Source organism: Leopardus geoffroyi, chromosome B2 (assembly GCF_018350155.1).
Source record: "Leopardus geoffroyi isolate Oge1 chromosome B2, O.geoffroyi_Oge1_pat1.0, whole genome shotgun sequence".
Taxonomy (NCBI): domain Eukaryota; kingdom Metazoa; phylum Chordata; class Mammalia; order Carnivora; family Felidae; genus Leopardus; species Leopardus geoffroyi.
The window spans coordinates 65,227,742-65,255,594 of NC_059332.1; the positions used below are offsets into that span (position 1 = coordinate 65,227,742).

The 27,853-nt window shown below is 35.0% G+C and overlaps 1 protein-coding gene across 23 annotated transcripts in view; it reads left to right on the plus strand.

Moving 5' to 3' along the window:
• The window catches only part of RIMS1 (regulating synaptic membrane exocytosis 1), a 489,665-nt gene that overhangs the window by 81,317 nt on the left and 380,495 nt on the right, over window positions 1-27,853 (plus strand). The gene's annotated exons all lie outside the window — the stretch shown is intronic.

Below are 27,853 nucleotides of genomic sequence, written 5' to 3' on the forward strand. Positions count from 1 at the left end.
GCAGCGGCAATACTCTGCAGAACAACCATTACAGCCAAGTAGTTACTATTGGTTTTTATCAAATACCTTTGAAGAAATGTGTCCTAAGAGTGATTTTCTATAGATTTCTTTAGCTGAGAAGTCTGTGAAGTAAACCAAAATAAAGTGATAAAATTGTAAAGAGTAAGAAGATACATAAATTTTTGTTTAATTCTGTTGCTATGACAAGTTTGTATTAACATTGGCAAAGACTAAAATTAAATAAAACATTTAAATGCTTATAGTTTATATATTACATTCAGTCACAAATCATTTAAAATATTGGTGTTTTAGGAAAGGAAATTTTGGTGAATAAATTTCAAGAGGCCCAATAGATCAATTATAGATTTTATCTCAATAAGTATGCTTGAATATCACCTTCTACATTTAATCAGTACTTTTCAAGTAATAAAAATAATTTGGATTTACATGTAGCAAAACACGACTTGTTTTGAAATTGTACATTGAAAAAAAGTTGGAAGAAGTACTCTTAATGATATTGCCATGTTTTTTTTTTCTATAAATGTATCTGCTTTAAAGCCATTTTCCTGCTGATGGAACTTTCCTTCAGAATTCATGGAAGCTTATGAGCCCTGCTTCCTATCTTATGTTCTAGGCATTACAAAATGTTTTACTTTATATTAGGATTATATTAGAATTCAAGCTATTCCTGGGAAAGTTCTTTGGGGTATTAATATTGATTTAAAAATGTTATATTCCACATATTGAGGTTCCATTTTAATTGATCCCACTCATTTTAATGTCTGTTTTAAATTGGAATTATTAGATACATAACAGCAATTGTTGTACTTCCCAACAAGATTTTAGATAATTTTCTTTACTTTGTTTTTAGTTTCCATAGACTTAAGAGTTGTAGAAATCCATCCTAATTTATCTTTCACCTAGTGGAACTTTCCTGGTGGTCCTTCTGAGTATAGTAGCCAAGAAGAAGCAACTGTAGTCCCTTTGAATCCTCTATTTTGACAACCTCTTTGTTTACCTGAACTTTTCAAATTAAAATAGTGAACCTCTCTTTAGGTAAATTGAACAATTTAAAGTTTGCAATCCATTCCTTATCCTGCTGATTCTCTATAGTGTGTTTGTAATTTGAGCTCTCCATATCCACACGTGTGCCTATCTAGGTTGATAAGAAAAGGCTATAATAAACAGCGGGGAGGGGCAGGGAGATTAAGGATGGCTTTAACCTGCAGGTGAGTGTTTTTAAATTTGTGAGTCACTACCTATCACTGGATCTGAAAATCAATAAAGGCTACTTTTTTGTTTGGTTGTTTTAATTTGAATGGAATAGAAGAGATTAGAAAAATCCAAGAAAGCATCCTAGGTTAATATTATAGGATGAATTTAGATTTCTGTGTATGATAACTGGGTAAAAATATAAAATATAATACACACTATAGTTATAAGGATGCACTAATGGGTTTTAATTGGGAGAGTGGCTTAGTCAGATTTGCATTATATGTATGTGTGTAGGTATATAAAATATGTATTACTTTGACAGAAGTGAGAAAAATGGAATATGAATGTGATGTGGGCAAAACTAGGAATAAGCAAATCAATTAACAGACAGTTGTAATAGTCCAAAGAAAGATAATGATAAGCCTTTGACCTATAGGAGTGGCAGAAGGTGTGGGAAGGAAACATTTCAAGAGCTGAGTAAGGAGTCACATTGGCATGCTTGATTGTCAATTGAATATGGTTTTGTAAAGAAAGAATTTAGAGGGACTATCATATCAATTGTTTGGTAATTAAGGGCCACTGACTGAAAAGTAGAATTAAAGAACCTAAGTAGGTCTAGGTAGGTAAGCTGTGAGGAGTTTGGATTTTGATATAATGATTTTGTGGTACTTGTGCTATAGGTCTATAGGTCCAAGAAATAGTTGGGTATATGAACCTGAAATAGTTAAATGGAAAATTAGATGACATCACCAAAATATCTATAGTTACTAGAAAATAGCATAGAGAGCCCTAGGTAAAATTAGTGCATAATGAATGCGTAAAGGAAAAGGATCCCATGACTCAGCTGAGAAATAAAGAAATAGAAGAACCAGAAGCCAAGGTAGTAGAGGGGCTCAAGGGGAATCTCCAGTAGTATCAAATACAGCAGAAAATCAGTTAATAACTTCAGAGATAAAAAAAAATATCCTTTGAATTGTCCATATAGAAGTAAGTCATTGGTGGCATTTGTTATAGCAGTTTTAATATATACGTGGGTGGAAATACTCTATTTCAATAGTTGTGAGAAGGAAATGAGAAGCCAGGAAAGGAAATGGTGATTGTACATGATTTTTTCAAAATGCTTGACTGTGTAGGAAAAGAGTGGTAGGTAGACAGGAAGTAGGGTGGCTATACTTATGTTACTTGGTGCATTCTATTTTGCAAGTCTAGATTGATGGATACACATATCAATATACTTTATATTTTTGATAACTGTGTATAAACTATCCAAAGATTCTTTTTTAGTTATTAGTAAAATGTCACTTAGTCATATTTTAGACATGCTGCATAAGTTGTCATCACTTAATCAAAGTAATAAATGTATCAAAAATAATGGTGAAGTTCAACAAATTGAGTTCCTCAAGTGTAAGTATAAATGAGACAGAATGCCTGTCTCTTATTAAGGGTTTTCTCTCAAGTTGGAGGTGGCAGTTACATAATCAAATAAATTATAATACTACATGATGAGTGCAATATGTTAAAAAATGATTTATTCTGTTTGGGGTTGTTGGGGTCAAGGAAGGATTTAAGAGCCTGCAATAGTTAATATGGATTTTGAAAGATGGATAGTTCAGTAAGTAGGCAGTTTTGGAATACAGTTTTCCAGACGGAGAGAACAGTAGCCCAAGGCCCAAAACACCAGGTGGTGCTGGGGTAATTTAAAACATGTGCTCAATACTGGAACCTGAGCACATGTGTGTATATGTATTTGTGTGTTATGTGGTTGTGTGGGTGGATAGGAATTCATATGTGTAGGGGTGAGTGTGGGTTTTGTGTGTAAAAGAGAAGACAGAAAGGAGGTAGGAAGTGGTGCATCAGAATCTCTGGAGAACAGGACATTTGTCTAACTTGGAAAAAGTAAATAATTAATTGTGCCTTCTCTTAGGTTTTATTTTTAATACTGTATTTTGAAATTTGACATACCATTATGGGGTTTTGAGTTTTTCAAAGTAATTATGGAATTAAAAAGTCTGAGGAACTCTTGTGTATACATCAATATCTGTCCTAGGTGTTAGCAGGAATAAGTAGGAGAGGTAGGAGATAGGGCAGATTTGAGGAAATTTTCCAGGTAGTATAATTAGAGTATAGTGATTCACTAGATGTAGTAATAAAACAAAGATGAGAGGAGATAATTCACTTTAGTTCAAGAGATTAGGTGAATGTGATAAAATTAAGAAGAGAATTAATTTAGGCATGAAAGCAAGTTTAGACTTAGCATTAGACTTATGTATTAGTAGACAAAGATCTCTCCAATTGAAACATTCAGAAGACAGTTGGCTATTCGTATCTCAAACTCAGGAGAGGGTTAGATGCGATATACTAATTTGTGAGCAATTACTTTATAATAAAAACCATTAGGACAACTGAAATAGCATGGAGAGAAAGTATAGAGTTGGAAGGAAAGACTGCAATCAGCAGTGTAGAGGGTATCAACTGTACTGCAACAAAGAGCAGAGGAATTAAGTAAATTATGAAAGATCATGCAAGAACAAACTTGTCCCAGTTTTCCTGGCACTATCCATGCTTTAGTACCAAAAGTCCCATGTCCTGGAAATCCCCCAAACTTACCCCCCAGTCCTTGGAAAATTGGAATGGTTGGTCACACTAGAACTGAAGTTGGAATTTTGCAAGTAAAAATCCAGAAAATGAGGGTATAAAGGGAAATGTACAAAGGGAAAAAAATGCTTAGACAATGTTTGTGTTATCAGGTGGAAGGTGACATTATCAGGAATAAGTTGAATCCATAGAGGTACATGTATCATAATTCAGTCTTTCTTGTTTTGCTTTGTCTTTGTTGGTGATTGCCTACTTTTTAAAATGAACATATAATTCACATACCATATATACAATTCACCTTTCAAGGTGTGCAATTTAGTGGTTTTCACAAAATTGTGCAATTGTCACTTCTTTGTAATTTGAGAACCTTTGATCATCCCAAAAAAGAAACCTACTATCCATTAGTAGTCATTTTCCTATTCTCTTTAAAACTAAGTTCCTAGCATTTCTCAATGGATTTGCCCCTTCTGGAAATTTCATATAAATGGAATCATACAATATATGGATTATTTATGACTGGCTTTACCATTTAGCATGATATTTTCAAGATTCATCCATGTTATACATGTGTCAATACTTCATTTTTCTTATTGCCAAATAATACTCCTTTGTATGTATACACCACATTTTTGTTTATCCGACCATCATTTAAGTGGACCTTTGGATTGTTTCCAATATTTAAGCTATTATGTATAAAGCTGCTCTTAACATTTATGTATAATTTTTTGAGTAGACATATATTTTCAGTTCTCTTGAGTATAAACCTATGAATGAAATTGCTGAGTCATGTGGCAGCTGTATGTGTACATTTTTTAGGAATTGTCAAACTGGATTTCAAATCAGCTACACCATTTTACGTTGCTACCAGCAATGTAAAAGAATTCCAATTTCTCTACATCTTTGCCAACACTTGAGCTTGTTAGTCTTTTTGTTATAGCCATTCTTGTGAGTGTGAATTGTATGAATGGGTTATCTTATTGTGATTTTGATTTGATTTCTATAATGAATAATGATGTTGAGTATCTTTTCATGTGCTCATTGATTATATTTCTCTTCTTTGGAGAAATGTTGATCAAAATCTTTTGTCCATTTTTAATTGAGTTATTTGTCTATTGAGTTGTAAGAGTTCTTTATATGTAATGGATACCACATCCTCATCAGATAAATGATTTGCAAATATTTTCTCCCATTTAGTGAGCTGTCTTTTTATTTTCTTGATAGTACCTTGAAGCACAGGTTTTTAATTTGATGAAGTTCAAGTGATCTATCTTTCCTTTAGTTACTCATGCTTTTGTTGTTATAGCTAAGAAACTATTGTGAAATCCCAAACTCCTTCTTCTTAGGGTTTTATAGATTCAGTTCTTATATTTAGGTCTTTAATCCATTTTGAGTTACTTTTTGTATATGGTGTGAGGTAGGGATCCAATTTCATTCTCTGGTACATTGGATATCTAGTTGTCAAAAAGTGGTTATAGCAGACATACATATCTTGTTCCTTATCCTAGGAAGAAAGCCTTAATTTCCCTATTAAATATGATGTTAGTTGTGGAGTGTCAGTAGATGTTTTTTTTAAATTAGGTTTCGTAAGTTTCTTTCCATTTCTAGTATGTCGAGTGTTCATGTCATAAAAGGATATTGGATTTTCTCAAACGCTTTTTCTGCATTTATTGAGATGGTAATGTGCTTTTTGTCCTTTATTAACATGGTGTACTGCTTTGATTTTCATATGTTGAACCAATCTTGCATTACTGGGATAAATCCTATTTGGTTATCCATTTTACATATTTCTTTATTTGATTTGCTATTATTTTTGATGATTTTTGTGTGTATATTTATAACTAATACTGGTTTATAGTTTTCCTGTGATTTCTTTGTCTGATTTTGGTATCAGGGTAACATTGATCTCATAGAATGAATTTAGAAGTATTCCCTATTATTTCATTTAGAAAGAGTTTGTGAAAGATTAGTGTAAATTTTTTTCAGATGTTTCAGAATTTACCAGTGAAGCCATCAGCTTCTGTGAAAGCTAATGGGAAGCTATTTGATTACTTAAATTCTGTTTTATTTGAACATTTATAATGATTCTTATAAATGTGTATGAAATCCTCACATCTTCAGAAAAGCTCATATTCAAAAGTCAATTCTATATAACCCTTGAACCATTCATGATTTGGGATTATTGACACTTGTGATTTCTAGTTCCTAGAAAATAAATTTAACTCTGTTGTGTGTATGTATGCGTGTGTGTGTTCACATGTATGACCAATTTCATCATATAAAAATTACCAGTGTAACCTCAGAGTCTGGGTTCAGTATAGTTAAGGAATCAATCAGAAGGTGAGATTCTTTGGTTTGGATTTCTCTGATTACATTTGGGAAAAAAATGAGAAATTGGTTTTGGTATGAGTTTGTTGTTTTTGTTTTTGTTTTTGTTTTTTTTACTTTAAAAAATTTGTTACTCATATGTTTGTAAGTTCTGTAATTAATTATCAATTTAATTTATTTAACAAAAAATGGATTTAGGTTCTAGGTAAAAATTCAAATTACTGAGTCTCAGGATTTTATTTTGCTATTTTGTTTTTGTCCTTTCTACTTCTTCTTTTCTAGAAATGATCTCTCTATGCAGTGGTAATTCATATCCTGGACTGGATCATTGAGCACCATCTGCATTGAAGCTTTTGACATGGACATGTGTGTCACACATACTCTTTTTTTCCCCCTTCTTCACAGTTTCAGATGAGTCAGCCTTGAATTGACAGGGAGGCTATATCCACACTTTTTTAATAGGCATACTTTTTCAGATCTCAAGGGCATGCTTTTTTTCAGCAATGACAGTCTTTGTTCAGATTAATTGTAACACAGGGACTTCTGAGGACCAACATGTATGGGATCAGAATGAATATAATCATGTAAATGTGGTAGCTTATATTTAACCTAATTTTAAAATAGTGCCTTGGGAATAAAAAAATATAATGAGGAAAATATATATTAATATATAGCTTTTCCCATAATTTATGTTAAATATACATATATCTTTATACTTGATTATATCTTTTCTCATTTAAAGTCACATATCTAACATCAACATTATATCATATACTAATTAACAGAGTAAACAGAAGCATGTCTCTGAAATTATAAACAGTTGGACAGAAGCCCATGTCCCTATGTCAGTATGCCTTTAAGCTCTGCATACCAGACATGAACTTCAGGCTGTGTATATTAAATGCCTAGAATTCTGTCTTGCCGTAGTAGTGGATTGCAGAGGTTCCATGGATAATGTAGAAAATTGGGCAGCCCACTGGCAGACTGTCTACCACCCCAGATACAACACCATCATGAATACAGTGATTCTTCTCAAAAACCTGGGAGAGGCCCTGTGAATGCTGGAATCTAGCCTGCTTTTCCTGGTTGACCTGATCTTGCCCCTCTGCACCTCCTGGGCCATGTGGTATTCTCTGTTCCTGAAGCTTAGCAGATATTGTACTCAGCCTTTTCCAAATTCTCTTAAATTCTCAGTTCAGCTGTGGTCTATTCCTTCAGTAGATACCAGTTAAATTAGCTTTGGAAGAGAAGGTAGCATTGAGGAGAGGGGAAGTAAACTTCTTCAACTGATAGAGATTGTGCAGTAGGTGAAGCAGTTTGCTGCTTGCTTTCCAATGAGTTAGGCTGTTCATTCTTCTTTCAACAAATATTTATGTAGTTTGTACTGTGTGTAGAGCCCAGTGCCAGGCACTGGATATGATGATGGATAAAGTAGAGTCCTTGTCCTTGTAGAACTTAAGAGTGTGGGAGGAGAGAATCTAAACAAAAACACAGTTTATAAAACTCTTCATTTTTAACAAGAGCCTAAACTGAATCTATGTAGTGTTAGAGAACTACACAGGGGAAACTATTTAGAGAGCATGTTCAAGGAAGACACTGAGAAGAGATGATATTTAGGGAGAGATTTGAAAGATGAGGAGTCAGCCTTGTGAAAAGCCAGCAGAAGGGAATTCCAGGCAGAGAGGATGGTATGTGCAGTGCACCTTAAATGGAAACCAGTGTAGCCTGGTTAGGGGACTAAAAGAAGGCAGAAAAATGTGAGGAGGAGGGCAACAGATGAGACTGATGAGATAAGCAAGAGTTACATCTTAGAGACCTCTCAGATCTCCAGATTTTATGTAAAACTATGGAAAAGGCCTTGAAGCAGTTCGAAGAAAGGAGATTCATGATCCAAGGTAGTGTGACAAGTGGGTTGGATGAGGATAAAAGAACCTTAGGAGGCAGTTGTGGTGGTTTAGGCAAAACATAATGGTGGCTTGGACTCTGCTGGTGGCAATAGATGAAGCAAGTGGAATTAAATGGGTTTGATGAAGTTCAGTGGAATTTAATGAAGTTTTAGAAGCAATGAAAGAAAAAAGGAACTTCTGGTGTATAGTGAAGGGAGGGTGCTCCAGGTTATATGTGTAATCTCAATAATAGATTGAAAACATTGAATGCATAATGTGCAGGAACATGTTTTCTCATAAAATCTTAGCATCGTATTATGTACACAAACATATCTTAAATGGCATATATAAGTGAAAAATTTAGAAATCTCAGTTGTATTACTTCAGGTAAATTTGTATAGAATTTCAAATATTGATGGTAAATAATGATAAAAAGTAAAATTGAGTAAAAATTGAAACATGATTAGACTTTGCCATTTTAAATGTTCTTTGTGATTTTTTTTTCACTCTGATAATCTGTTGGGAAAGATTTAATAATTTTGTAGGTGTTCTACACTACAGGAAATAAATATTCTAACATATATACTAGATAAAAATATTGCTCCTTTTTTGAAAAATATCTCATTTTTGAGTAAAACTCAGTCAAGAAGAAAGGGAATATTTCCATATTCAAAGGATCTTTTAGCTATATATTTTATCATGAATGAAAATATTATCCAGAGATAAGAAGCCTCTTCTGTACTGTTTTAAGCCGTATGTTTACATTAAAATGTGATGAGTTTTATTTTTTTGCAGTTTTTTTTGCATATACAATAAAAAGCATTCATTGTTACAGTCTATATTTCTATTACCACCTATAGTAGGGATCATACTGAGCGGGTAATATTAAAAAGATAAAAGTTCCAAAAAAATATGTTTTTGTCCTTTAGAATAATGTCGGTACAGCCAGTATCTTGGAAATAGAGAATACTAGGGATGCTGACATTTCCAATTCATGGTTATAATTAGGAAGTGACAGATTTTTTTTTTAAATTGTGTGGCTTTTATAGTCTTCATTCTCTATATGATTTTGTGGTTTATGCAAATCATTCTATGCCAGTTCATTGAGTCTTATAAAGCCCCTCTTTCTGCTGTAACTATTTTAAGATAATATTGTTTTCATCTCTGTCTGAATGCTCCCCGAAGAAGGTGCCTTCTTCAATTTCTTGGGTATTAAAAAAGTTTAGTTCTGTAAGAGTAGACCCATAGTAGTTTTATATGTAATAGTTATTTTTCATGGATCTTAATTAATCATAAATTACTTTCACCAGTTACCCCTTGTTGACTGAACTAGGTCCTCTGTTAATGATGCTCTGAACAGTTTTTATTTTGGTGACCCTAACCTTGCCCATTGTATGCTATCTAGGTCTTTTGTTCCTATGAATAGAGGGGGTGTTAGCTAAAAGCAATTTGTTTCCTCCTGTATGGAGCATCTGGCTAGAATCCTATTTTTTTATTATCTTGTTGATCCTATCAGGAAGCAATTAGGGTCACCTTTACCTTAGGCCTAGGGCCAGCTCCAAGCAACTAGCTCAATGGATCTTTATCTTTTCAGCTTTCTTTGGCCAATCTTAGACCATGTGATATTTGATATTGATATTTTAAGGAGATTTTCTGAAACACTAAGGCTGTTTTCTGAAACACTAGAAGCCTAAGCAGACTTTTGTTTGAGTTCATTTAACGTCAGCTTTAACTCAAGTCACATGGTATGAGCAAAAACTGAGTTTGATGATCAGTGCTCTTGGCCTGCATATGGCAGACTCTTAAGACATGAACTTTGATAGTAAATTGTCCCAGGGTCACTCAGCAGGAAAGAGGCAGATCTAGGTCTAAATCCAGGTATCTGGATTCATAGTATAGGATGGATTCACAATATCCAGATGATCTACGTTATGATTAAGAGGAATTTTGCAATTCTTCAGTAAATAGTAAATCCTAGCATTCAGGGTTTGAACCAAATATTTTTAGTTCTTGCTCTGGTACTCACTTGCTGGGTGACATTAGCCAAGTTGTTTACCCTCTTAAATCTTAGTTTTCTCCTCTGGAAAATAGGAAGAAAATTGTTTCTAGTTATCTCATGGGAGTTTTTGAGGATGAAATGAGATAAAGTACAGAAGAGAATTGTGTATAAAGTACTGTATAAATATTATTCACATATTCTGAAGTAGCAGTGTGGGGGGAATGCCTGGGTGGCTCAGTCATTTAAGCATCCCACTCTTGATTTCTGACAGGTCATGATCTCATGGTTTGTGGGTTTGAGCCCCATGTCAGGCTCCACACTGACAGTGCATAGCCTGCTTGAGATTCTCTGTCTCCCCCTCTCTTTCTGCTCCTCCCTGGCTTGAGCACACACTTGCTCACTGTCTCTCTCTCAAAATAAATAAACTTACAAAAAATAAGGTAGCAGTGAACAGTCTGTACATAATTTATTATTTTGTCCATTTAACAAATATTTGTGAAGCTCTTACAGTGGGCTCATAGTGGCACAATTTGAAAAAAAATTACTTTTTGGCTAATAAAGCCAAAATATAGACTGTATCTTATCTATTAGTGTTTCTTATTGAGAGTACTGGTACACTTGTTAAAATGATACACCATATCTCACACTAGCCCATCATGTATCAAAAGCTCCCTACTATGGGAGGCCAGGAAATGTGTATTTGGAAAATTTCCCCAAGTTATCCAGACATACTCTTATGATATAGAACCACTGGTATGTACCACTGAGATGCTCAGTGAAAATGAAGGTTAGTTGAGATGGTTGATAATTGCACAAATCAAAATTAATGTGACTATCTCTGAATAGGATCTCTCTTCCAAAACTCATGTTGAGAGAATACAAAGGGAAATAAATGTTGGCAATATTATTATTAGAAAGTCGCTGTGCCTCAGGGCTCAGCCTGGTTACTCTGTGAATCACTGCTATTTCTTCTGCTCTTCTACAGAGTCTTTTGTCCAGGATGAGAACGATTTGCCTGTGCCAAGAAAATAGATGGTTCTTGTGGAAAAACAGGAAGCTTATAGCTAAAGGAGAATCTGTACTCACTGCTATTTCTGTATTGGTACTAGAAGGTATTAAATAAAAGGAGAAGATCATGCTCAGGACTTGAGCAATCTATGCAGCAAATTAATGTTTATTTAGTAAAAAATGATTTTGGTAGATAAATGAATGCACTCATCTATTATGCATATAACAAATACTAAACATTGTGAATGTGTCTAGACTGTCTTTAAAGTCTTTAGATAGTATCACTAGTAATATATAATTGAGGTCATTGGGTAGACAAATACAGAACATGACATACTGAAGCAGACCTTTTAAGTCTTATTTAACTCTGGATAACATTAAATAAGATTTCCATCATTTTCAAATGACCCATATGTGTAGCGTATATTTTTACGTTAATTTATTCAATTTTACTCATTCATTTGGACACATTAGAGACTTATAAAACTGTTAATGAGATAGAGCTTAGTTAAACTGACAGACAAGTAAACAGTTAATTACAACAAAGTATGATAATAAGGCTATGAAAGAATTTACAGATTGGCATGAAAGCACAGAGAAATCTAACTCAAAATTGGAGATTGAGAAAATGTGTTAGAGCCAGTAGTACTTGGCAATTTATCATATATATGTTAACAGTTAATTATATGCTATCTGATATTTTTCTGTAGTTCTTTAAAAATATCTTTATTGAATACAAACTATGTTTCAAATACTGTGCAAAATTGGAAGATGAAAGGAAGTCTCCCAAAGTAGTGTTAGGTATAGGATTTGCTCTCAAGTAGTGTATAATTTAATTGTGGAAGATGAGAGATGAATGGATGGATAGATAAGTTGGTGGTAATGCAGGTATAAAAGATATATTACAATACAAGTAAATGACCTAAGTCAAGCAAATCACTTAAAAATGTATATGAAATTTCTTCAAGTGGCCAGGGAGTATATGGATATGTGTGTGTGTGTGTGTGTGTGTGTGTGTGTGTGTGTGTGTGTAATTGTGGCTGAGATGGTCTGGAGTCAGAGAAACTATGGGAGAAAGGAGGACTTTAGCTTTACTTCATGAAAGAATTGTAATTAGATAGAAAGAGATTAAGGCATCGCAGGTTAAGAAAATGGAAATGACTTGGGTAAAAATTCAGAGTGAGAATTAAGTAGTCAGGCAAAGAGGGCATTGCATATATAATCTAATTGGAGAACCATATTTAGCAAAAGAGTCAAGGACTATAAACCTATAGAGGAAGGTTGGGGCCAGTGCATATATGTCCTTGAAAGCCAGGCTCTGGGAACTGGTTTTACTCTGAAGGAAGACAAGAAAGTATCTGAACATGGAGCTACCCAGATTGAAAGGAATGCTTTGGGATAATGAATCTTTCAGAAGTATGAATAATGGATGATAATAGGGCATTCCTGGAGAGAAAGAGACCAATTAGTAGATGATTAAAATAAACCAGAAATGGCTAATAATAGTAAGGGTAATGATAGTGGTCACAGAAAAAATGGATGAGAAAGGCATTTGCAAGGAGAAAGCAGCAGGCTTTGGTGACAAGTGAATGTAGCAGAGAAAGGAGCAAGGAAGAGGAAAGACTGAAAGAAATGTCCAAGAATTTGAGCCTGGGAATTACCTTAGGAAAGCTAATGAAAAAGTAAGGAAATGGAAAAGGCATGTGGCTTTAGGGAATTGCATTCCCTGTAATATATACCTCTATTCTGATTACTTAGGGAGAACCGTAAGAAAGAAGACTCTCTGACACAATGGAGAGAACTTCATATTGGAGCATCAAAAAGGAAAAGAACACACATTTGATTTTCTTTTTTCTTTTTTCTTTTTTTAAACTTTATTTATTTTGAAGGAGTGCGAGAGCAAGCTTCTGCATGAATGGGGAAGGACAGAGAGAGAGAGAGAATGCCGATGTGGGCCTCAAACCCACAAACTGTGAGATCATGACCTGAGCCAAAATCAAGTGTCGGATGCTTAACCGACTGAGCCACTCAGAGGCCCCCATATCTCAATTTTCAAAACTGCTCACCAACCTAAGTTATGTCTATTTTTAGCTCTTTGCTAGTTCTCTATCAACTGTGGTGACAAAATTAGCTGCAATTTTATACTATTCTGTTTTAGGCACTTCATGTGCATTTAACCCTCACAAAACTCTATATAAATTATCACTACTGTCTTCATTTTACAAGTGAGGAAACTGAGGCATATCTAGGTAAATTACTTGCTTATGTACTTGCATCCATTATTAGTGAAGCCAGCATTCCAAGCCAGACAATCGACTCCAGAGCCTGTGCTCCCGACTTCTCAGAGGCAGTCTGGTAATCCTTTTCAATGATCCAAGTGGGGATCCATTGACCTTCAGCTCTCTCACTTAATCCTGGTCTATGCTCTGGAGGGATTAGAAGATAAGAATGCCATAGGTTTTTTGATTTAAAGAATTCAGTCTAGGTGGGACTATGGTGGGCATAATACATAATCAGTGAGTAAGTCATATTTATATTATCCAAATCCATGGAAGATATAAAATTTGATAGACCTAGAAAAGTGTACAAAATTTCTATCAGTGATTTTTTGCATTTAAGCTTCCTTACATATGAAATAAACAGAAGGGGGGTTGATATTTAATTTAAGGATGAGCTGCTACAGTACATTAGAAGTATACTAGTCATTTGTTAATAAATTGTGGGCTCTCTTGGATATGTTTTCTTTGTTTGCCTCAGTTGATTAAAAACAAAAAAATCATTGTCTTTACAATTTCTTTTGTATCTTATCCCCCTACCTGTAGTGTTTACTTCTTGAAGGTAGAGGCAGTTATTTATGAAAGTCATTGGTCTGCTATAATGCATAATACTGTGTTATATCATTGGAACTTGATACAAATTGCTTTGTTTTGATTTGAACTATGATTTGACTTGAATAATAAGTGCTGATGGACAAATGATTCCAAGATGGATTCTGTTATCCCCCTTATTGTAAATGGTACACTAAGTTTATAAACATTAAAGAGTAGAGAATACAGAGGATCAGGAAAGAGAATGAAAACCTCTTTCATTTTTCCCTTTGATTTTTCTCACTCTGCCTTTCCATGCAATTCCAGAGAGCTATTTCCACCATCTGTTATCCTTTGGAGCACTAAAAGTGTTAAAATACTTGGGCTGGTTTTTTGCAGTGTCATTTACTATGATGGTTTAGGGGATAGTCTTGGACCATGTTTATGAGAAAAGTTCAGGCTTGGAAAAGTATGGCTTTGAGTTATATTTCTCTGTGTGTGTGTATGAAAATAAAATTTAGGATGGCTTTGAGTTATATTTCTCTGTGTGTGTGTATGAAAATAAAATTTAGGATTTTTGCAGCTAAGATTAGAAGGCGTTTAATGTTTTACTTTCAACAAAGGCCCTCAGGTATTATGTTGTTTGGTGTGTAAAACCACTGAACTCTGTATTACCTTCCATATCACACTCCACTGCACACACGCACAGTCATACACATGCATCCTTCTTTACCTTCTTTCTTCTGCTTGTACCATCTCCGTTCTTCCTGTCCTCCAGCCTGGAAACCCCTGAGTCATTTTTAACTCTTCCCTTCCTTTTGCTTCCTACATGTAATCAGTCACTATGTCCTGTCAGCTCTAATTCTGACTTGTCTTTTACATCTTTCCTCCTTTCCCTTCTCACTTCCATCCTCTTATTTCAGATTCCCCTACTCTTTGACTTGGGGTTAGAAACCTAATTGGCCTTTCTGCCTCCTGTTTTTTGGCCAGTCTAAAGCATCCTACCCAGCATTGGTCAGAGTGGCTGCCCTCTTAGAGGCTCAAGGCCCAAGAGCTCATGAATAAATTATAGACCGTCTCCTGACCGTCCACTGCCTGGCTGTCTTATCTCCTATAAAGCCTTCTCTCCGTCATATGTTTTACAAAATTATGTTACTCCCTACTAAGAATGCTCTCCATACATTTTCCCTACTGGTTTAAGTATGTAATTTTCTCACCCACTGTACTTTCAAGTCTTTGTTCACGTGTAATTTTCTCTGAAACTTGCCTGACCAACCACCTTACCAGAATTTCTTCTTCCTCTGAGCTTTGATGCACCTATCTTCACTACAGCATCCCGTATCGTTTTCAACCTCTTATTTACACACGTGTCTTAGATCTGCTGAATTTATGGCTTTGTTTTAGTTCTTTTTTATTTTCCTAATTCTTGTAGAGGAGAGTCAACAATTTTGGAGTGGAATTGGACACGAAAATGAAACCACTTGCAGCATGCCAGTGATCTCCCACTCTCTTTCATTAAAATATTAAATTTGGAGGTTAAGTCATACAGGGAAAGGCTCAGTATTGAATGCTCAGAACAAAAGAACTTCTGTAGTTTTTCTTTCAACATTGGCAAAGGAATTGTGATGTTTTTCTTTTGATAAAATTGCAAATTTTAAAGCTAGTCCAATCAGTTCTTCAGTTAAAAGTAAATACGTTTTTGGATGTGATTATCAGAAGAGCGATGTTGCAAAATATACAAGAACAATGACCAGTTGCCATTTCTTTAGTGTGGTTTTTTTCCTAGACTCTTTTTTGAATGTTGAGATGTGGACCAAAGGATCTACATGTTTTTCTTGCACAAATTTTAAATTTATCAATTAAACAAGATTTGGGGGCAGTGAGTTGTATATAAATTTTAAGTACAGATGTGAAGCTGCTAGTTATATAGCAAACTATGCTGGGTATACTCTTAAGATATTCTTTCTTGGGATGCCTGGGTAGCTGGGTCAGTTGAACATCTGATTTCGTCTCAGGTGATGATCTCTGACTTGAGAGTTGGAGCCTCACTCTGGCTCTGTGCTGACAGTTCAGAGCCTGGAGCATGCATGCATGCTTCAGATTCTGTGTTTCCTTCCCTCTCCGCTCCTCCCCTGCTTGCTCTCTTTTGCGCACCCTCTCTCTCTCTCTCAAAATAAACATTAAAAAAAAAGATATTCTTAAATCCCAATTTCATCATATTACTTTTGACTCAAAATGTATTTTGATTTGCTGTTGCCTCTCAAGTTAAGCCTAAAATCGAATGTCTGGATTTTCTGGCATTTCCTCATCTTTATTCATTTCTATTATCTTTCTCTTACTCACAGGTTTCTGCATGCTTTTAGTAACATGCCAAAACACATAAAAGATATTAACTTTTACTTATTGGTTAATTGATTATAAATTGCTATTGTTGATCATTTTGATAGCTATAATTAGAATGTATTAGAAGCAAATAGACTGTATTTATAATCTGCCAGTGAATTTCCATAGTATGTTTATCTTTAAAAGAGAAGGCAAAAGGGCTTGAGAAACATCTCTCTGTTCTGAAATTCTAAGTAATTCTTGGAAGAAATAGAGGGAGACACAGAAAGGAAAATGGGAGGTAAAGTTTGCAAACATACCAGGAAGGAATCAAAACCAATGTTAGGAAGATGATCTTTGAGAGAATAGGAAGAAAAAAAGGAAGAAAAACTGTAATGCTGGAGCCACATCACAAGAAATAAGGGTGTGTCTCTACCTTGTGCAGAAGCAGCAAATATACATGTTTCTGAAAAGATATGTGGGATTCACAGTGACACCACCTAGGAATTTTATCTGACAGTTTTTGATATACAAACCCCTTGCCACGTTAAACCTCAGTTAATTTTCTCCCCCAGGAAGAAGGCATTATTTTCTACTTTTTTTGATTAGCAGTAAATGATGGAGCTGTTACTCAGACCTCTGATGCTAACTGCTCGTTTTATTTCATTGCACAGGGGTGAGTAGGGCACTTTGTAAGTTGAATCCTATAAATTGAGGTGGTAAACCTTAAGTATGTATGTGTTTATTCTTCTTCTTCTGCTTCTGCTTCATCTATATCATCTATCTACCCATATATAGATTGATGGGGACCGTATAAAAGGGATGTCTAACACCTGCCGCTGCCCACATCCCCCTGCCCTATTCATGTTCCCACCCACATCCTCCTTCACACAAACACTTTATACTCCACCAGTACAGACTTGCAGCTCACCAACACGCAGTGGTGTACTTAGGAATGGCTTATTCTAACTCTTGAGAGCCAACTGTTAAATGTTCAAAACCTTTACAACCTGGTTGTTTAAACAGTGTTACTATTAAAAATTAAATTATATGAACTTACAATTAGGGAAAGTACATTAAAACAAGGGGAGTAAATACTCAAAAATCACCACTTCCTAATTATTTGCTGCGTGTGACTCTTTATGCTCTTGAGTTAGTCACATCCATTGTATCTTCATGATAGAAATACTATATGATAGAAATACTGTAGTATCATGCCTTTTACCAACTCCATGTTAAAGTTGTTTAAAATCTGGGGCGCCTGGGTGGCGCAGTCTGTTAAGCGTCCGACTTCAGCCAGGTCACGATCTCGCGGTCCGGGAGTTCGAGCCCCGCGTCAGGCTCTGGGCTGATGGCTCCCTCTCTCTCTGTGTCTCCCTCTCTGTGTCTCCCTCTCTCTCTGTGTCTCCCTCTCTCTCTGCCCCTCCCCCGTTCATGCTCTGTCTCTCTCTGTCCCAAAAATAAATAAACGTTTGAAAAAAAAAAATAAATAAATAAATAAAGTTGTTTAAAATCTGTCCTGGTCATAGTATTTGTACCATGGAAATTGGCAAAGTATGTAAGTCAACATTTTCTGTTGTTTGTTTTAGAGAAACAATAGTGTATTTATCAGCATAGCACTGCAAACACACTCTGCTGATTCTCTTTCCTGCCTTTGAAAACATTCTCTCCTCTGCCTGGAATGTCTCTCATGTTGCTACTGTGTGCATGTGTGCCAGCACAGGCGTGTGCGCACACACACACACACACACACACACACACACAGTTATCCACCCAATTAAGTACTCTCAATCACTTTAATTGGTGTCACCCCTTTCCAAATATTTTTTAGGCCTTCCAGACAGAGTTAATCGGTCTCTTTTTAGTAGTTTTGTAATTTGTGTACCTTTATTTTAGCATGCATCATTTATTGCACTTAAGGTTGCTACATTTAGCAAATAAAACTTTGAATTTTAAGCGAACGATATTTTTAGTGTTAGTGTGCCCCATGCAATCTTTGAGGTGTACTTACACTAAAAAAATTATTGAGAGTTCATCAGAAATTTAACTTTAACTGGGTGTCTTATATTTTATCTGGTAACCCTAACTACTACAATTAGTTTGTTAATGTTCCATCTTCCTAGTAGAGAGGTACCAGGTTTTTTTTGCCGTGTTCATCATAGTCTCCAACACAGAGAATGACTTAAAATAGGACTTTTTATTTTAATAAAACCTGAACTGTTATTCTTTATCTAACATGTATTCCTACTGTTCTATTACATGAAATTATGAAAAAAATTTGTTGAATTTGAAATTACATGATACAATATGTATTTTATAAAGGTAATTTTAGATGGTATGTAAGAAATGGTTTAGACATTGGGCATGGTGGAATTAGGGCAAACAGATAGGAAGCTAAGGCAAAAGGCTAGGTGACTGATGATATACGTGAACCAAGGAATTGAATGTGGCTTGCAGTGGGCAGGAGACCATGGATACAAATAAAAATCTGGAGAGAGAACAACTAGACATGATCACTGGATATAGATGCTAAATTAGGAGAAAATAAAAATGTCTCTGAAGTTTCTTGCTTAGGCAGTAGAATTCATGGTGGTACTGTTAACTGAGAGAGAAATGTAAGATATATAGCAAATTGGGAGCAGTAAGAGTAATTGAGGAGTTTAGTTTGGGACAGGTTAAGTTTGATATGCTGTGATCAAACATAATATGAAAAATATTTAGTCAGCACTACAGTATGGGCACTGACAGATAAAATGAGATACCAACCAATTAGAATGGACAACAGCCAGAAACAATCATACAGTGGCACTACGGGCTGAAAGTGCTTTCAACTCGATGAAGATGTCCAATAGGGAATTGTAACTGTGGATCTGGAACTCAGAAGAGAATTTGGATCTGGAGATTTAAGAATCCTTGACTCAAAGATGATGTTGATGCTCTGGGAGTAGATGAGATCACCTACAGAGTATTTGGAGAAGACAGTAAATGATGGATCCATAGAGTATAATAATATTTCAGGATAGAAAGGAGTATAAATAGTAAAAAAGACAAAGATGGAGTGGTTGGAATCTGTGTATGGTGGAAATGTTGGATTATCTTGCTTCCACTTCAGACTCCACATTTTTTCTGATGAGGCAATTGTTGTGTTATAACTGAAGTTGTATAAACCAAAGGGCTTCTGTAAAATACTAAGCGCCACAAAGATTTGGAGGCTTGACCTTTTGTGCTATGGTAAGACCACCCTTGAACATATTGGTTGTCCTGTTGGTTAACTGAAGATACAGAATGCCATTATCACTCCAGGAGGATCTGGTAAAATTGAAAACAAAGATATTCAGACATGAAGGAGAGTGGGCTTATTAGTCAGGGGCTCCAAGTTGATTGCCCAGCAGCCTCTCCAGCCTTAGGCTGTGACAAGGGAAGAAAGGGCCAGGAATAGTAAGTTGCCTGTGGTGTGTCATTGATTGTGTCCTTAGAGGGCTTTTACTGTTGTTATATTTCTCCAACTTGATAATAGGAGCAATTTTGAGTTGATGAGAAAGCATTTGCATTTGAACAGTGAGTTGTTCTCATTCTGTTACTCAAGGAGTTCCTGAGGAAACTGAGACTGCCAGAGTCCATATGGTCTGGAAAAGAACACCACGCTCAAGCTCAAATATGTGTGGGTCAGCAGACTGCTGGGGTTTTTTTCTTCTGATTCTGAAAGGTTGCTTAATCATTTGTCTTGTTATTGCAAATGTTATAATAATAATTATAAATGGTTCTTTGCTTCTTAGACTGGCAAATCTAAATTCTTCCATTTGACATCAAGATACATGATACTCTGGCTTCAGTAACCCACCCTCCCACATCTAAGTGCCCCAAGATTAGACCACCAGGTTTACTGGGTTCTGAGTCCCTTATTGTCACATGATATATCATGTTGTTTCCTGCTGCCATGCCTTTATCTTATCCCTTTCCTTAGAAGTCTGTCCAATTTCCACTTTATCTATTCAAGCTGTTTGGAGTCCATAGACCTAAATTCATATATCCCAGATCCTTTACTTAGGAAAAAATTTTAAAGCTGTGTATACCCATTGACTTGGTAATCCTATTTGTGGGAATATTTCTGACATAATATAGTGCCAAAATATAGCCATACATATCCAAGGATATTTGCTGCAACAAATTGGATACATCTGAATATCCACCAGTAAGAAAATAGCTGAAGAAATTATGGCACTGCATGTGGAATGTAGTTGTTAATGCAACAATGTCAAAAGTACATGGCTAAGCAGAACTGATTCTAATTATTAAGCAATTATTAAACAACTTCTAAAACACAGATACAAGCCTAGCAAAAGAGATGTTGGCTCTGAACAGGTAGATTGCTTACCAGTTTGTAACCAGCTCAGTGTAAGCCTTGTACCTAAGAGTAGGTATAAACAATGGAAGAGTTATGGAAGGATGCACACACCATTGTCAATAGTAGTTTATAGATAAGTGGGACTGGAGTGGAGGAGGAAGAGACTATTCCACTTGAACACTGCTCTTGTTTGAATAGTCATAAGCATAAGCATATATTCTGTAATTGAAATGACTGAAATGAAAAACCATGCTTCTCTAATATAGTGACTAGCTCATAACAGGTGCTCAGTATTTGATAATGATTACTGTCATTGTTATGAGTGCCTCAAGTTCAATGAACCCTAGAAATCCTTTCTACCAACATCTACCCTATCCTTCTGACCATAGAAACATTTGTGTGTACAGTTTATTTATAATACACTTCATTGCATTCATGACGCTTCATTCACTATGGCCTTACCTGTGTGGAAGTTTTCTTTTGGGCCAGGAACATAATATTTTTTAAAGGCAGAGTCACATTTTATTTTAAACTTCCTTAATCACATAGTGTCAGAATATTTAATTACAAACAAAATGTTGATAAATACTTACAATCAGTTTATTCTAAATGAATAAGCATTTATGAACCACAGGTTCTTGATTACATTTGGAGGTAATCAAGGTATAAATCTGTCTTGGTCACTGTTAAACAATGGTTCTTGTTCAATAGTGAACAAGACAGATAAGACCTGTCTTATTATGGAATTTGTATTTTAGTGGGGGAAACACTCAAATAAATATATATAAATATATATTTATAAATATATATAAATAAATAGATACAATAGAGATTGTGAGGGGGTTGGGGATTTAATGAATAAAGTTTTGTGACAGAGAGTTATAGAGAGGCTGACTGTAACACAGACAGTAGAGATGACCTCTTTGAGAGACATGGAAGCTAATGGATGAGAAGATGCCAGCTATGAAAAGTTAGGACAGTGGTGTCCCCAGAAGGAGAGGCAGGCGAGGCAGGAGGCTTCCAAGTAGGAAGGAGCATGTCTGTCACTCAGGATGAACTGGAGCACACTGAGTGAGGATAGAGAGGTCTGAGGTGAGGTTGGGGGAACAGACGTAGGTCAGGTACTGTAGGGTGCAATCAGGACTTGGCTTATTCTAAGTTTGATGGTAATATTCTAAAATAATAACATGTACTAATAATATCAGGCCATAGTTGTATAAGGTTTCTTGAAATGTACTTTAAAAACATTTAAGATAGTAACAGAATGCTGTCATATCTAAGAAAGCACATCTAGGAAAACTTTAAAATGTATTTCTGTACAAAATATTACTTGTTGATCTTAAAGAATATTTAAAGAACTAAAATGAATACAGAAAAACCAAATGGGTCTTTTACAAGGTCAAAATTACCAGCCTCAACTACGTTTGATTTCTTTTATCTAGGGCTCTCTTCTCTAAGCCATACTGAACAGAATATAGTAACTGCTTTATTTTTATAAATGACTTCCTTTAAACTGCAGACTTTATTTTTGAGATTGCTTCAAGACTCTGTGAGTCACTTGTCTTTTTATATTAAAAAGAAACCTTAAAATTTTTAACAGCTTTTTATATCAATTTACCCAGAACATCTGAATGTGTTTTTAAAAATGTCTAATATACCATTTATTTTACCAATTTACTTGACCAGGTCCTTTGTTAAATAGTACATCCTAAAACCCAGATCTTTTGTATTTTTTTAGATCGTATAAATGACTATATCTTTTACAAACATCCCTAAAGTTGAGTGTAGTTTATCCAGCATTCATTTCCTCATTAAACATAAGCATATGCCACTGCATACAAAGCATGTGTCTATGTGAAGGAATCAAAGGTGACATCAGACTGATCCGTATCTTCAAGGATATTCAGTTTAGTAGCAGAGTTTCAGTTTGGTACAAGTGAAAAATAGAGCCTATTATATGTTACATATAAAAAACAGGACAAATAAAGTACCGGAGGAGTGTAGGGAAGTCAGAGATGGAGTGGAAGGTACAAATAAAATATAATGGGAATTTATGGAAGCAAGAAATTACTTCTAGTCACCAAAACACATACAAAGGTATATTAACCTGTTTGTTCTCTTTCACTTTAAAAATTATGTCAAATAGAGAAATTAGAATTTTAGAGCTGAAAATGTTTTAAAGGATTAGCCAATCCAGTCCCATTGCTTAAGACATGACACTAAGGTTCAGAGAGTCATATTAGAGTACTTATCCAGGGATAGCACAGTAAAAACCTGGTGGTTTCCCTGACTGGCAGAGATGAATGCTTCCTGCCATCATGGGGACATAGGTGCATTTGCAACAGGAATGTGATGTGTTATCCAGAGAATGTGCTTTTAGTCTTTTTTTATTTTCAAACACATTTTATTTTCAGTGGTCTTCTAAATGGAATTTAAATGAGCAAGTGCATTTTAAAATCAAAATCTTCTTATCTAAATACACAGAAGGTGGTTAAGGAGAAGTTGGATTTAATAAAATCAGTTGAGATGCGGATTAGTCATAGGGAAAGCTGTTTCTTAATGTTCAGGTGGTTACAACACCAGAATGCTCTGTAAAGAGAGGTTTTTGAGGTCTTGTCCCCAACATTTTGAAAAAGAAAAAAAAGATTATTTTCCCTACAGGTCTCAGATATTAACTTGCTACAAGGTCTCTCAAGGCCTCTTTGTTCTGTGACTGTATTTAAATTTTTGTTGTTGTTTCCAGTGCTGTAAGGAGAGGGAAAGCTCCAGGTGGAGTCTGTGCTGACGTCTGTTTGTTCTCAAGCCCAAAGTTCATGACATGCAGAACAGAAACAGAAACAGGAGCAGTGCTATTTTGGTGTGATTGGCATCTTGACTTCTTGTTGAATATTTTTTAAATGAGAAGACTTCCTGGGTAGAAATCAATCATGATGTAAAAGATCTCTCTTTCCTCTTTCTGTCTTTGGTGTATAAGGACAAAATAACCACAAATTAGCCCATGGTCATGCCCACTTGGAACTTCTAAAGAGTGAAAGTTTTGCATAAGCTAGGGATTGAACCTATATAAACAATTATTCTTTTTCAAGTTTATAATTATTTTTGAATTATTAAGTTTAAGTAGTTTGGTACATAGGGAATTCTGTCTAAACATTCATATGATGGGGGAGTGGAGGATATTTTTTTTACAGTTTTTAAAATTGGATTTGTTTTGAAACTTATGGCTCAGATATGCGCATCATATATTATTTCAGTTAAGTAGTCACAAATTGACTTTTTTTTTACATTGCCATCAATCAAATTAACACTGTCAAGAGATTTTGATAGTATTTCCATTGTGATTTTTGGAAGTGCTTTATTTTCAAATGGTCCTTGAGATGGCTATAATTCAAGGGCATTAAACCAGTCAGCAATGTGGAGAATGATTAGTGACGGTTATGGTTTGTTTTATCAAGATAGCTTGTAGAAGACAGTAACTGGAATTTTTTGTTTTCATCTCCCTTGTCATTTTTAATATGGAGCATTTATGTGGGGAATTCAGTGTTGCTATGTTAAACTTGGATCTTCAAAAAGATAAACCCACACCATTTGAGGTTTGGTAAAATGTTTTATTATAAAAAAAGAGAAAAATTTTCAGCAAATGCATGCAGTAGAAACCCTCTTTGCCTTCACTCTGTCACTTGTTGATATGCCAGGTAAATCAATAGTTCAAGTAATGGCTGTGGAACTGCCGGATGATAGATACCGGAAGGATAAATGTGTTGATAGTAAGTACTTGCCCTCAAGAAGCATAAAATACACGAGGCAGCATGGTATTCATATAAAACATTTGGATAGACTCTACACAAGTCATTTGACAATGTCATGGGGACATTTTGTCATGGTCTAAAAACAGATTTTTAATTGCTCAGTCAATGGGCTTAGCAGATACCTTCACTCACTCACTGAGTCTCACTTTATTCGTGAGCTTTATCCTAATGGTATTTTTTAGACTTAGTTGCCTCATAATTCTCTACTCTTCCAGGATAACTGCCCAAAACGCCCTGTCAATATTACAAACTCTTCTTTGAACAAAGGAAAATAAAATGAACCAGAGGAGCAATGCCAAATTTGCTAGTGGAATGACTAAAGATTGTATTTTAAATATGTTTAAATGATAATATTATATTTTCTCCCTTAAATTATGTTGCTGGAATGCTTCTATCTCCAAAGCTGAGCCATGACACTTATTGCCCAGGGAAAAAGAATGTGGGTACACTCCCTAGTACAAAAATTTCATCATTCTGCTTTTGTGTCTCAAAGCTGATTTTTTTATTATTGTGTGCAGGAAGGAAATCAGTTTGAAACATAGGCTTTGTTAGAAAGCAGTCGATTTTCTGAATTATGTTAGATCCATTAATATATCAAGAAACAGACTCAGATCATAGACTTTCGTTCATAGTATAGAACTGATACTTTTTTTGTCATGAGGACTGAGCCATGGTTTCTTCCGCCTCTGGGAAGAAAGGATGTGTGATGTAGGGGAAGTCTACTGAGCTATTCTCCAGGTATTATTTATTATATTCAGAGGCAAAACTCTGAAAGACTGAGCTTATACCTCAAAGGCACTGTTGAAAATTAAAAGAAAATCATTTAATTTAGAAATGACTGTGGCCAAATTGATTTCTAAATTTAAAGTTAGTTCCTTAACCATTTCAACCTCAAACTATATTTTCTTTGAACTTCTGTGGATGATAGTATTAAATTATAAACTCCTATCTTCTCTTACAGTAATGTAAGATGAATTTAGGCAACCTGCTATATCTCTGGTTTTCATTTATTCAATATGTAATGTGTGTGTGTGTGTACTGGGTGTGTTTTAAATAGCACAGACTGCATGGCTTAAACAGTAGAAATTAATTTTCTCATGATTCTGGAGGCTGGAAGTTCTAGAATAGGGTTTCCACTAATCAATTTCTGGTGTGAGCTCTTTATTAGCTTATAGACAACTACTTTCTCGCTTTGTCCTCATATGGACTTTCATTGGTGGATATGCATAGACAAAGAGAATGAGCTGTCTGATGTCTCTTCTTATAAGGAAACTAATCTTTCAGGATCAGGACCCCAATCTTATGACCTCATTTAAACCTTGCTTATTTCCACAGAGTCCCTATGTCCAGAGATAGCCACACTGGGGTTTAAAGCTTCAACATATGAATTTCAGGGGGACACAAACATTTAGTCCATAATGATTTCAGACCTAAACTTTTGTTTTCAATATATGCTGTTACATTAAGCCAATCCAATTTTTATTTAATAAGTTTGGCTATAAGTAGCATCCATGTCTAAGTTCAAAGCCATATTAAAACCTTTCCTCCCAACTAATGCTACGTGCCAATATTTTATATGTTTAAGTTCTTTAATTTTATTATTATATTTTTTGAATTTTTAATGAACAGAATCAAATTTAGAATGGCTTTGAATAAGAGAATATACTGGGGAGAATTCGGGGGTAGCTCAAAAAGTATGATCAGGACTTGAGGCTTTCCTTCATAATCAGTGCTTTTTTAAATCTCTTTAGATTGGGTGTGTCTTCTCTGCAACTGTGTATACAGACAGCAGAAAATGTCAGATTCAATCCATGAGCCTATATTACCCCTTACCCCCTGCCATAGTGTCACTGATCACCCAGCTGATGTTCAATGTGCCCGTACTTAGGGACTGTGATGGTACAGAACAGGGGCTCCTCCTGGTACATACCTCTGCAGGGACACAGGTAGAATGAATTAGTGCAGACTAATCTGAGACCTACCATGCTGTTGGAGGGGCAGTTCTCAGGAAAAAAGGAATGCTATTACAAAGCTACTTCATAATCTGCCTAATAAAACTGCATTGGGTTTGATTAATTATGCAGAGTTCAAGTTAATAATGAAATTTGTGTATAGATCTAATAATCACTAAGTAACAACTAATCAGAGGTAGTAACTGGTCTACCATAAAGTTAAAGTTTGTGTATGAAATGACAGATCGGTTTACTTCAATGTGGTTTTATTGGAATTTTATTTTATTTTAAAATCTGTTTTTAATTTTAATTTTTTTTATTTTTGAATTAAACTCTGTGCTCAACGTGGAGCTCAAACTCACAACCCCGAGATCAAGAAGTATCATGCTCTACTGACTGAGCCAGCCAGCCAGGCACCCCTAGAATTTTAAATTTGTTTTAATCAATCACATTTTTCTTAGAGCAATTATCTGTAACATTTCTCAATGACTGCTCTGCACAGAAAGTATAATACTGAAGTAAATTAATTACTTTTGGAGGGAGGCAAAGGTCGCTTACATATAGTTTCAGAGAAGATAAAATAAATTGTGTCATATTAATGAAGAGTTCTAAAATGATTAAACCTTGACATGAGTTTTCAAATTTAGTTTCATTTTAGAATAACAGAAAATAGAAATAAGAATAATATGTTTATAAATTGGGCGATACTTATATGCAGCAAGGCTTCTTTGCTGAGAGGTTCAAAATTCCTGGTTATAAAAAGCAAGGCAGCTAAAATTCAAAAGGAATGCAAAAGCCATAAAATAAAATAGCCATTTAAAATATTTAATGAAGTGTGAACAAAGCTCTTGTGCTTTAAATGGTTGTCCCTTTCATTAATTTCTTCTCTAAAACCTGAACAATTAGGCTGAATGTTAAAATCAGTGCAAAACTTAAATAGCACTTTGGAGAATAAAGAATTTTGCAGAAGGTGCTATTGCATAAGAACTGCAAACATGAAAATAATTTTATCTCGTCACAGAAATCAAGGTGTGTTTTCTATTGTGGATGCGTGAAAAGAGAAGAGGGTAATTTTTAAGTAGTAATGGACAGCAGAACCCTTACAAATATGCATAAGAGAAACTAGCGAATACAGACTACAGTTTTAGAAACTCAGTTGTTTTTTTAAATTCTAAAATGAAAGTCAATAGATAATCAAAATGGGTAAAACATAATTAAGTTGCTTTTTTATTTATTTTTCTACCAATCTTTTTATAGTTAATGATGTCCCACTCTACTTCAGAAAACAAGTAAAATAGCTTGTTATTGGAAGTTTCTAATAGTGGAATAATATAAAAATGTGTAGGAATTGAAAGAAGATGCCACTTGTTCCTGTCCAGAATTGTGGTTGAAAACATGGCATCCACTATGTGTACTGACTGCTGAGAAAATTTAGAGAGCCTGCTCTCCAGGGGGATCAGTCGATTTCCCAGGCCCTTTTTCAATTTGGTATTAATGGTTTGAATATTTTTGTACTCTATTACTTAGAGACATTCACCTACATTAATTAGATTTTTAATACTTTTGTTTCTTATATTTAGAATACATGTTGTG